This window comes from Pleurodeles waltl, chromosome 6, assembly GCF_031143425.1.
Source record: "Pleurodeles waltl isolate 20211129_DDA chromosome 6, aPleWal1.hap1.20221129, whole genome shotgun sequence".
NCBI classification, from domain to species: Eukaryota; Metazoa; Chordata; class Amphibia; order Caudata; family Salamandridae; genus Pleurodeles; species Pleurodeles waltl.
In genome coordinates, this window is record NC_090445.1 from 594,391,986 (window position 1) to 594,404,287 (window position 12,302).

Below are 12,302 nucleotides of genomic sequence, written 5' to 3' on the forward strand. Positions count from 1 at the left end.
ATCCCTTGTGGCTGTTGTGCTTCCCTCAAACACCCATCCAACTCTACGTAGGCCGCCGACAGAATGCAGGCCATTGGTGCGGTCTTGGTCCAATGGGCACCCAGCCCGCTTTGGGAGGACAGCCCTAGCTGGGTCTATGTGATCTTTCAGGCCCAGCGTCTGAGGTCCACCCACCTTCTTCTGCAGTGGGCACTCTGCTGGCTGTGGACTGCTAGAGTCTTCACATTCTTGAGGATGGCTCTCCAAATTTCGTTTTTCAGATAGACACTGACCAATACTGGGAGATACAACTGGCAGCACCTGGTATTCGCAGGCTGAGCAGACTGAACCTACATGGAGCTCCATTCCATTCACTTCCATGCATGATAGTACACTATGTAGCCAACAATATTGGTATGTGTTGTGTATGTGGCAAGCTGAAGGGCAGAGTCAGTCAAGATATGCCTTCATAATAAGTTTAATAAGGCCAGATGTGGTTTGAAATCACACAGACAATGCACACATAGCTCACTTGACATACACCTGATACATTCAACATGCATGCACTGCTCATGCTGTCATGCAAATATACATGGTCTCATATTGACAACATCCATGTGTTAAGTGATATATGGGGATGGCTGTGATGTCACTTCACCTAGGTTTGTGCATCCAACATGAGGTACAACAGGGTACACTCAAAACAGACACAAACTCACCAAAGCCTAAGGACCCAACATCTGGCAACATCCAGTGCAATCCATGCCTTCTCCCTTAATATTGTATTGACAATGATCCTGTATGAACTTTGTGTATCTGTCAATGTGTTTCCTCATTGCAGGCAAAAGTACCTGTGCCACAACACTGACATAGGTTTGTGTAACGCCATCAGATGCTTGCTCATCGTAATAGGATGGACCAATGATCAGGAATGGTTGTACTGCTCTCTTTCTGTGCCATGGCATATGTTAAGTTGGGAGACATGTTTTTGGTATGTGATGAGGCTCTAGCTACTGACAAAATACGCTATGTTGTTAGCCTATTCTACAGGACAAGGTCTGATAAAGCCCTATCTTCTGTTGTCTGGGGGACGGTACCTATGTGATATCTAGCCTGACTCAAGATAGTTCAGCCATTCTTGGCTGTGATATTCTAGACATTTTAACAGCCTATGTGATGTACTGTGCAATAAAATGTTTGTTGTGTCTAGACACTTGTGTCATTGTGATGATAATTCTACTCAGCATGACACTACCTGAGACATATCCCTCCATCCGTTACCATCTTATGTCTTCCTCATGTGCATCTCATGGTTTTACAATTCAACCTTTCAAAATGTAGAAAAATGGTAGAAGCAGTGTTTTTGTGATAGCTGTATTTATTTACAAATGTACAGTACATAATTGTGAGACTCAACAAAAACGTAAAGTGAAGGGATCAGTCATGGTGGATGAAATCAAATTAATAGATGACAGAACATTTGAAGTCCAAAGTCCTGTGTCCTACAACCATGGAAAATGGAAAGTGGTTAAAGAACAGTCAACAGAGTGAATCTGTGGCACACAAAGGAGTTCCTTCAGGAAGAGGTCAATTGCTAGCGGTAGTTGATGTCTTGCCACCCGCACCTCCTGGAATCTTGGGTGGATGTCCCTGTTTGTGGGGGTATCTGCTGCTACAGAGGCAGGGCTGTCTGAGGTGAGTATGTCCCCTGACAGGGCCTCTCTTCCAGTGGGTGCCACAGATGTTGCAGGAGCTGATGTTGCTTGGCCAAAGGAAGGGCTGTGGTGTTGCTCACAGTCCCTATTCAGGGTAATACTGATCTCCCTGAACACCTGTTAGGAAGGCTAGGATGATGTTGGTGGTCTCCCACTTTTCCAGAGACTCACAATGAAAGTCCCTCTGCAACTGCTTCATCTCCCTGAGTTTGTCAAGTACCTGACCCATGATGCTTTAGGATTGTTGTTAGGCTCCAAAGACTCGGCTGATGGTGTCCTGGCCAAGGCCATACCCATCAACCTCATGCCGCAGGCCCACACCATCCCTCCCATGCACCAACCCCAACATGCCTGCACCCTTGGCAACGCTTGCCCCCTATCACTGGTTCCAGGAACATCATTCTCTGAGGTTTTTTGATGTGACTCAGTATCCTGGACTGGGGCGCACAAGATTGCAGTCTCAGACCTCGAGACACAAGATTAAGGGTGACTGGCTGCCTGAGATGTTGAAGCAACGGGGCTGGGAGGAGTCGCTGTGGTCACTGTGAGGCTCACTGGTATCCTCTGACCATGTTGGCCTGATGGGTCACAACCGTCCTCAATGGCCAGACGTCCAGGAGAGGTGTCTCACTGAGGGCCTCATCCATGGGGGTAGTGGCAGTCTCTTCAGTGGGCTCGGTATTCACAGTGGCAGCTAGATCTGTTGATGTGAGGGATACAATGTAAGAAGTCATATTGTGACATCTACCTCTAATAGTGAACAGGTACACATACTATCAGTTGTTTTGACCTGACACTTGTGTAATATACCAATTCCATTTCAGTCAAATAACTTCAGAATGTCTGAGTTTAATAGCACTTGGAAGGATTGTCATAGACTCATTTGTTGCCAGCAGTGCATGTGAAACAGTGGCTAGGCATGATGTGGTTCAGGTAATTTTAAGACCTAGTTGACTGTTATGCAGGCAGATCCAGAATCTTCTTGTATATGTAATAGTTGTCATCATGTGGTCAGTGTATTGTGAATGTGTCCGCTGCAAATACCATTCATATGATGCATCTTGGGGTCTTTGGTCTGTCTCAAATTGTTTTGGCACACAGGTTGAGCTGTCCTTCTTGTCCACACTATTTTCATCTTGGCATAGCTGCTCAAGCTGCATCTAGGTGTTTAGCCACATCACAGAGTGTACCCTGATCTGAATATTGTTCCCTCCTAGGTAGTTAAACTTCATTTGTAAGTTCACAAACAGATGCAAAATGTCATATGGACACTGGTCTGGTTTTTGGAGTTACAGTTACTGGCCCTCCTGGGATCTACAGTCATGTTACTCCAAGTACTACACATATTGTATAGATAACAGTTCAAAGGCTGAGTAGAGGGAGAAGGGTCATCGGAGCAGAGGACACTGTGATGGCTGAGTGGAGTGAGAGTAGCAGTACCCCCTGGCCTTCATTCATGTCAGTGCCTGTCCTAACCACAGAGTATGCTAATGGCAGCCTCCCAGGTGAGTACAGTTCAAAGGCTGTTTAGAGGGAAAGAGTCATTGGAGCAGAGGACACTGTGGTTGCTGAGTGGAGTGAGAGTAGCAGTGCCTCTTGGCCTTGGCATTCCTGTCAGTGCCTGCCCTACCCACACATTATACAGATGGCATCCTCTCAGATGAGGACAGTTCAAAGGCTGAGTAGAGGAAGAAGGGTCATTGGAGCAGAGCACACTGGTGGCTGAGTGGAGTGAGAGTAGCAGTGCCTCTTCACCTTGGCATTCCTGTCAGTACCCATCCTACCCACACAGTATACAAATGGCATCAACTCAGGTGTGTGCATTCCAATGTGGAATTGAAAATCAAGGTAATTTCAAGATGGATACACTGTTCAGGTTTAAATAATGGTGGAACAGTGCCCGCTGGAAATTGTAGTGCTGTCAATCCTTGTACCACACACATTATACAGAGTTGTTGTTGCCCCAGGTGAGTCTAGGTAGCATGTTGGAGGCCAGACCGGGGTCTATGGACAAGTGGACACTGGGCTGTTGAGTGGTTTGACAGTGAAGTTGGCAAAAGACAATCAATGAGCATTCATGAAAATACAATTTGCTGATATTTTGTTGTTGTGAGTTACCCGACTCCACTTCCCAAGGTATTCCTGTCTAGTCCTCAGGATGCAGGATGGCCAAGACCTTGTCCTTCCATGATATGGGTTGTAAGGGAGGAGGTTGGGGTCCATACCAGTCTTCTGAAAATGCAGCTGGTGCCTCTTCCTGATATTGTCTCTTGTGCGCAGGTGGGGCCTATAGCATTCACGATGCTGACTATCCTTTTGCACATTTCCATTTTTCTGATGATAGTAGTGTGCTGGACCCGGGCTTCAAATATATGTGGCTCCACTCTAATGATTTTATCCACCATGACTCTTAGCTCATCTTCAGTGAAACAGGGATTTTTATGGGGTGACATGGTGGTGAAAATACAAATTTGATAGGTGTTGGGAATTAAACAGGTGGCAGGGAGTAAATGGAGTAGTGTTGGGCAAATGGATATGATAGGAGTGTGTTGAGAGGGTGGATTATGTGCTTAGTGTAAGTTTTTGGGGTGCCCATTCTATGGTTTTATTTTTTTGATCATCCACTCTGGCTACAGTTTTGTCATTGTGGATGCAAAGGATTGTGGTATGTGAAGGGGTGTAATTTATAGTGTGCTTTGCAGGTGTGTCGGGTGTAGCAATGTCTGTCAGCTTTGTTGTTTTCAAATTCATCCAATGTGGTGTTGTGTTTTACTTTGTTGACCGCCAACCACTGTGGTTCAGACCGCCATTGGCAGACTGCTATGGCTAACCGCCACTGTGACTTTGTACTTGTAATAGGTTCTGCTGTTGGTTGACAGGCTGTTGGTGCAGGTGGTCAGACTGCCTATTTACCACTTTCCAAAGTACTGGCGGCGGTGGATTTTTGCTGACTTTTGTCGGTCCTGCCTGTATAACTCGTAATACGCCGGTCTGTTTGGCTGCCAACATGGCAGTCTTTTGACGGCCACCATTATGGAGGTCTGGAGGTCTGACCGTCAAGCTCGTAATTAAGCCCTTAGTTTGTCTTCATTATGTTGGTCGAAAGGGCTTTCTATTAGTAGATTGTAGTGGTTAGCTACCTCTGTGACAGGGACGTAGGCTAGTACTATTATGTTTTTTATTTCAAGGGCAAATTGCCTATAGCATCTTATACACAGTGCAGATTGTTTGAGGTGTCTCCACATCCTTTGATTGAAATGGTATTAACATTCTTGTATGGCTGTACGGGGGTAAAGTTTAAAATGGTTTGAAACATTGCTTTTTCAAAGTTTATGATTTTTATTGTGGGTAGTAGTTATTTGTTTTATGTTTAATGTAGTATGTAGTAAATGCTATATGTTTATTTGGTAAGTAGAACATAGAAAAGTGGTATTTGTGTTTTGACATTCACCATGCATGATGTGTATTTGAGTGAATAGTTTGGGACACATTTTGAAGGTCCCATGCCTCATACAGGATTGACAGTTGCTCAGCTTTAGTAAGTTATATAATCTGTAGAAAATATTAGGATTTGTTTATCACTGTTTAAGTTGTCAATTAAAAGTCAAGGTATCTCAAAAAGGGCCTGATTATGAGTCTTGCGGTCTGAAGACCGAAAGACTTGCGGTCGAGGTCAGACCACCGTGGCTGTGGTGGACCGACTGCCATAGTATAAGATTGGCAGTCGGTGCCGCCAAAAGACCGGTGTCTCCGCCAGGTCTCTGATCCCGATAGGATGACGGCAGTCGTGGTTGTAATCAGCCACTGCAGCGCTGAAGTCATCGCCGCCATGCTGATTACAACCATGTTCTCCGCCAGCCTTTTCATTGTGGTTCAACCGCCATGAAAAGGCTGGAGGAGAACAAGTGCATGGGGCCACATGGGGGTCCATGCATTGCCCATGACTTTGTCATGGGCAGTGCATGGGCCCCCTCCCTAGCACTGTCGGAATGTGCACTTTCTGCTGTGCACTGACAAACATCAGAGGTCTCCCTGCAGTACATCATGTCATACATAATATGAAGGCAGATGACACACTTGTCCCTGCAGTGCACCACGTGATACGCAATATGCAGGCAAATACCAGATCTATCCCTCCAGTGCATCACATCATAGACAATATGCAGGCAAACACCAGATCTGTCCTTACAGTGCATCACATGATGCGCAATATGCAGGCAAACACCAGATCTATCCCTACAGTGCACTACGTCATATGCAATACCCAGACAGAGAACAAACCTGTTTTTGCCATGCACCATGTGATACACAATATGCAGACAATCACTAGAGTTGTCCCTGCAGTGCACCACAAGACGTGCAATAAGCAGACGTACTCTTGAGCTGTCTCTGCAGTCTGCAGTGCACCACGTGAAATGGAATATGTAGACACATACCAGAGCTGTCACAACAGTCCTTTAAGTCTGATATTGAAAGTTCAATTCGCAAGACACATCTTAAGATTTAGGTCCGAATTACGAGTTTGGCAGTCGGATCGCCAGAGTGGAATAGTGGTGGCCACCAAAAGACCGTCATGTTAGCGGTCACACAGATTCCATAGTATGAGTTACACAAGCAGGGCCACCAAATGCAAGTAAAAAAAACACACCACCAGTATCGTTGAGGGCAGGAAAAAAGCCCGCCCAGCCACCAACACCAACAGCCCGTCCACCAACACCGAACATATTAGAAATCAAAAGTCGCAGTGGCAGACACCCATGGTGGTCCGCCAATGGCGGTCTCAACATGGTGATTCAAGACCACCAAAGTAATATACAATGCCACATTGGATGGGTTTGAAAACAACACAGCTGGCGCCCATTGCCACACCCAACACACCTTTAAAGCACACCTTAAAACACACCCTTTCACTCACCACACTCCTTTGCACCTACAACACGAAACACCCAAGCCTGAGCACATCAAAGATCACTAATCCATGGAGTAGACACCCCCACAACCTTCCCTAAGCACATACCCCACACCATCAGCACACTCCTATTTCCAATCCCATCCATTTACACTTCTTAACCCCATTAACTCACTGTCACCTGTTTATTTCCCACCACTTATTTATGAATCCCTACCCCTTGTCACCCCAGACAAATCCCTGTGTCACTGAAGATGAGTTAAGAGTCGTGGTGGATGTGGACTTTATTCTTATGTTTCACAGTGTGCCACATTTAAATGAATACATTTCTTACATTAAACAGAAAACAACCACCCTTTCTCTTCATGTTTTAAGAGACGCAATGGCACATTAAAGTTACACTCTTTCAACCCTCTCTCTAATGACTTTTACAATCATCATAAATCCCTTTCATTCTTGAATGAGGCTCTCTAAAAACTGGTTGTTTTAAACAGTTTTCACCTTGACTCCTCCAAATGCTTCAAATAATCATAATATGTACATTGATTACCTTCTAATTCAACTTCTGCTCTATTTCTCTTCTGAGCTGTCTCGATCTTCCTTCTCTGGAAGATTTTTTATCCAGTCGACAAACTGATTCCCTCTATTGAAATAATGAGGAATGATCTCAACACAAAACATACAATTCCACTTCTCAAATTCCCAAATCACTTGCCTATTGCAGAAAGTCCATTTCCAATTGCTTCCCATGCACCAGTCACTTCCGACTCCTTCAGATCATACGTCAACCCTGAAATGTTCCTGATATACTTCTCCAAATCCTTAATTTTATCCCAAATAAAGGTACAACATAGTTGAAACTTCAGCATCCAACAGACTAAGCTCTCTTTTGCGAGCAACAAATCGAGTGGAAGCCAATTTTGTAAAACCATTGATCTTATCACAACCATCTTAGTGTTTACCACCAGCAACAAATTTGCTGTGCCAATAGCCAGTTTATCCACTGTTGTAGACAGTTCTCTAATCTTCGGATCATTTCAATCCACTCTGGAATCAATGCACCAAAGATATCTCCCACTATTCCTGCAGCACTAGCTCCTCGTCTAGCTCTGCATTTCATCTTCCACACAGGATCTTCAAGATGCTCCACATGATAGATCTTTGGAAATACTTTTGCTAGATAACACTTACCACAATATGCTTTCTTTGACTTAAAACATGCATGCGGTCCACAAATAAAATCCACTCCAGGAATCACAGGATCTTTTCCACCTAAATAGAATTCACTCTTTCCTGTGATATCAAAAACATGCTCACAATCACTCTTCCCTATGAACAATGGATCTAAATAGCTCTAATCAATGTGTATGCACAATTTCCCTTTCTTCTGCAAATCTAAAGTTAAAGCTGGTAAATTCCCTTGCACTTGATGTTCTATTTCTTCCTTCTTCCATTTGTGTTGTGTATCAAAATCTTTATTTTGGATTTAGTTTCTAATTCCCTTCAGCAGTCTTCCACGAAATTAAAAAATGTCTCTTATATTTCTTCATTGAACAGGGCAAATTATGTCTACGTGCATATGCAGTGCCTAAAGGTTTTATTGATACAAAATATTTCCCTGCAATTTCTGCACCTTTAAAATATGGGTTCTTATTCAGGTGCTTAAACGATTTGTAAAATATACTCAGTAGCAAACGACAAGAAATATCATATGTTAACAGGATGTGATGATATGTGATACCTTCTGACAAAGATGCAGGTAACTGCGTACAGACATAGCAGTACCTAGCATTCATTGTATTTTCATAGTTGTATAGCAGCTTAAAATGTACTTTGCCTGAATAATCTCCTCTAGACTCATCTAAGTGTGATGCTTTCTTATCTAACATATAAACATTATTATCCTTAGGGCTAAGAGTTTGTGGGGGAACACTAGAAGTTAACTTCTTCTCTTCAGAAAGCATAGGGGAAATGCTCCTTTTAGCAACACAATTAATACTACATGGGAAATAAACAATAAGGCACCTATTATGTACCCAACTCTTATTTTTCTTATTTGGCTTCATTACATCTTTAGAATCAGATCTATTATCAAAATAAGTACTGCAGCAGCAAAATATATATTTGTTGGTTTCACCAATGCGAACAGCAACTGAGTTCAAAGTTCGTTAAGCAACAACGTATACATCTTTTTGAGACTTCCCTAGCCCTATGGCATGTTTTTCTAAATGATAACCATCTTTCTTCTTCTGCTAGAGGCTAGGAAATCTTCCAGGTTCTCTATCCCAATCAATATAAATGTATCTAACATTTACACAAGCCAAGTTCATTGATGGCAGCAAAAATTTAAAATACAACTCAACCACAATGTTCAGTTCATGAAGGTTCAGCCGAACCAGTATGTTCATTCCAATATTGCCAGAACTCTTTAACTGTGACTGTGTCATTTGCAAAGTAAGTCCACTCTGGCAAAGAATACCTACAACTAGGCACTCTTGTTCTTTTTGATCTTCTTAGTACCACCCATTCGTCATCTTTTTCACTCAGATCTGAGCTTTCAGTTTCCTTGGCATTCGTCAGTGGCACATGTTCTTTAGGCAGATTCACTTTCACACTTTCCTTCCTTCTGGGCCAATGGTTTCCAGCTTCCACTCACTTTCTTCTAGCACTAATTCCTTCTTCAGGGTCTGATTCTGACTCATTCACCACAGGGAGGGATTAGATTGTCTCTGTTTCGGTCTCAGACATGACTTGTTCAAGACGCCCTTCAGCATGATCAAGTTCTGTTTCTGGCTCAGTTTGGTCCCTGACAGCCTGTCTGTCCTGCTCTTGTTGTCTCTCTCTCAACTCTGGTTCTGCTGGAACAGGTGCTGTCGTGTTGAGGGAGCATTCAACTCTGTGAGGGTGGGAAGCATGTATCCAGCTGGGGAGACCTCCACGCTTTACAGCAGTTGTCATCAATAGGATCACCTGGTAAGGCCCACACCAGTGAGGTGCTAAATACGTCTTTCGGACACATTTCTTCACCAAGATTTAATGGCTGGGATTAAGGGCATGGCATTGTTCTTGATGCTGAAGTGTTGTGACTGCTCCAACCTGATGAGATGCAGAACTCACCACATCAGCTAGTCCTTTGCAATAGTATAGGACCATATCATCAATAATATTCACAAACTCATTAACACTAGAGGCAGAGTATCAGGTCATTTCAATGACGTTGAAGCACACCCTTTTGCAAGTCTGGATTTCAGCATGCCATTCACCTGCTCCACAAATTTCGAAGCCCCAGGACTACAATTGAAATGTAATTGCTGCTCCATTTGCAAAGCTGCACACAACTATCTCAGGACCTCTTTGTTAAATAGAGGTCCTCGATCTGATTTCAAAAAGGTTGGGTAAGCCTCAACCCAACAGGAAAAGACACACACCACAAACAAACCATATCTCAATCCATTCCACATGGGCATCTCAATGAAATCCATTTGTATTCTGTTCAAAGGTCATGCTGACCTTACTATGTGACTCGGTGTAACTACAGTTCTTTTTCCAACATTGTTCTGATGACACACTACCACACCTATGACACAATGCTTCAGCCATCAACCTAAATTTTGGGTAGAACCAAGTCTTCCAATATGAGCTGGACCATAGAAATGTCTAGCCATAGGAGGTAACAGACTATTTTGCAACACTGGTTATCCATCCATTGAAACCCAAATGTCATCATCTCTCATGACACAACCTGCTCTGACCCAACTTTGTTGTTCCTCCTCAGACACTTCCTCCTGAAGCCTCTTCACCTCATCCCATGTATCAACTATTGTCAACAAAAGTTTAAAGTTAGTCTCATCCATTCCTTCATTTGTGAATTGAAAATTGAATGTACAAACATTTTTACACAGTATTTTCAACCTCCTTGGGGTACCTATTGCCCAAAGTCACATAGTCATATCCAGAATGATGTGCAGAGCATTTAACATCTGCGATCTGCTTGGGCAATTGTAGTACATCGAGGAGGTTTCTCCCTTGTTCGCTATTTCGGATCTCAGATCCAGAAGACGTCATAAAGCCTTGCGGAGACCACAGTTGTCATGAATGACACCAAAGCCGTATTGACTATCGGTAAAGATTGTCACTTTTAATTGGTCAGAAGCCCAACATGCTCTAGTAAGAACAACCGATTTGGCTACTTGGGTAGAGAATATTCCTTGAAGTCAGGACACTTCAACAACTCCAGAAAAGGTACAAACAACATAAGCTGCTTTCAGACTTCCTCATTTGTCTCTTAATCATGAACCATCAACATAGAGGACATAATCAGATTCAGGTAATGGTTAATCTCATATGTCTGATCTAGGTTTGGTGCACAGTTCAGTAACATCAAGACAATCGTGGTCCCTTTCACAATCTTCAGCAATTTCATGATTTAATGTTGGCAACATAATGGCAAGATTTAAAATACCACAGCATTTGATAGTTACATTCTCTGCAACCAATATCACCTGCTCATATTTGGTGAGTCAACTGCTTGTGAGATGCTGTATTCTGCTTTTAGTCAACAAAAGTTCAACGGAGTGTGGCATGTACACAGTTAATGGGGAACCAATAACAATATTTTCAAGTCTCTCTATTCTAGTGCTTACTGTAGCTACCAATTTAAGGCAGCCAGGTAATCCAGAAGCAACAGGATCTAATGTGGCAGAAAAATAGGCCACAGGTCTCTTAGCATTCCCATGCATTTGAGTTAGCACTGAGAGAGCACAGCCTTCCCTCTCACTGACGAAAAATGCAAAAGATTTGTTATCATCGGACATTTCTAAAGCTGGGGCATTTCCAAGACGTTCTCTCAGCTCTAGAAATGCAACAAGACAATTGTTATCTCATGGTACCAGATTGGACACATCCTTCTGTGTCAGCCTCTGTAAAGGCTTGGCAATCAGGGAAAAGTTGGGCATCCACTGTATTCAGTAGCACACTATTCCTAGAAATATCCTGGCTTCCCTCTGTGTCTCTCTTGTGACACTTTTCTCGCTCCCTTTTTTATTGTGGTACCTAATATATTGGAGTTCTTTTTGACAATATTGTAACTTCTGGTGACACCTTATGTCCATTCTCAGCCAGGTGGTTCAGCAATGCAATATAGTCCTGTTTACACGCTTCTTGGGTATTCAGTGCCGCCATTAGGTTGTTGATGTATTAGATCAAGACTGAGCTGCAAGGCAAAGCTAGATTCCTAATTTTTCTTTGAAATCTGATTAAAAATAGATGGACACTCAGTATACCCTTGTGGGTAACAACACCATGTGAAGACCCTGTTTCCGAAGTGAAATGCAAAGAGGAACTAACTGTCCTCATGTGACAGTATTGAAAAGAAGGCCAGACACAAATTAATGACAGTGAACCACTCAGACTTGCATGGAATCTGGACCAGTGTCACAGCTGGATTTGGTACCATGGGGTAACAAGGAACAACAATGTTATTCATTTTCCTCACAATCCAATATTTGCCAGTTGATTTCTGAATAATGGGAGAGTTAATGTGACTTCCCGCTATCTCCTTCAGAATTATCTGCTGTCTCATGGATTCAATCACAGGAGTTATGCTAGCAAACATTTCCTTGCATGGAATCTGGAACAGTGTTACAGCTGGATTTGGTACCATGGGGCAACAAGGAACAACAATGTTATTTTTTCCAATA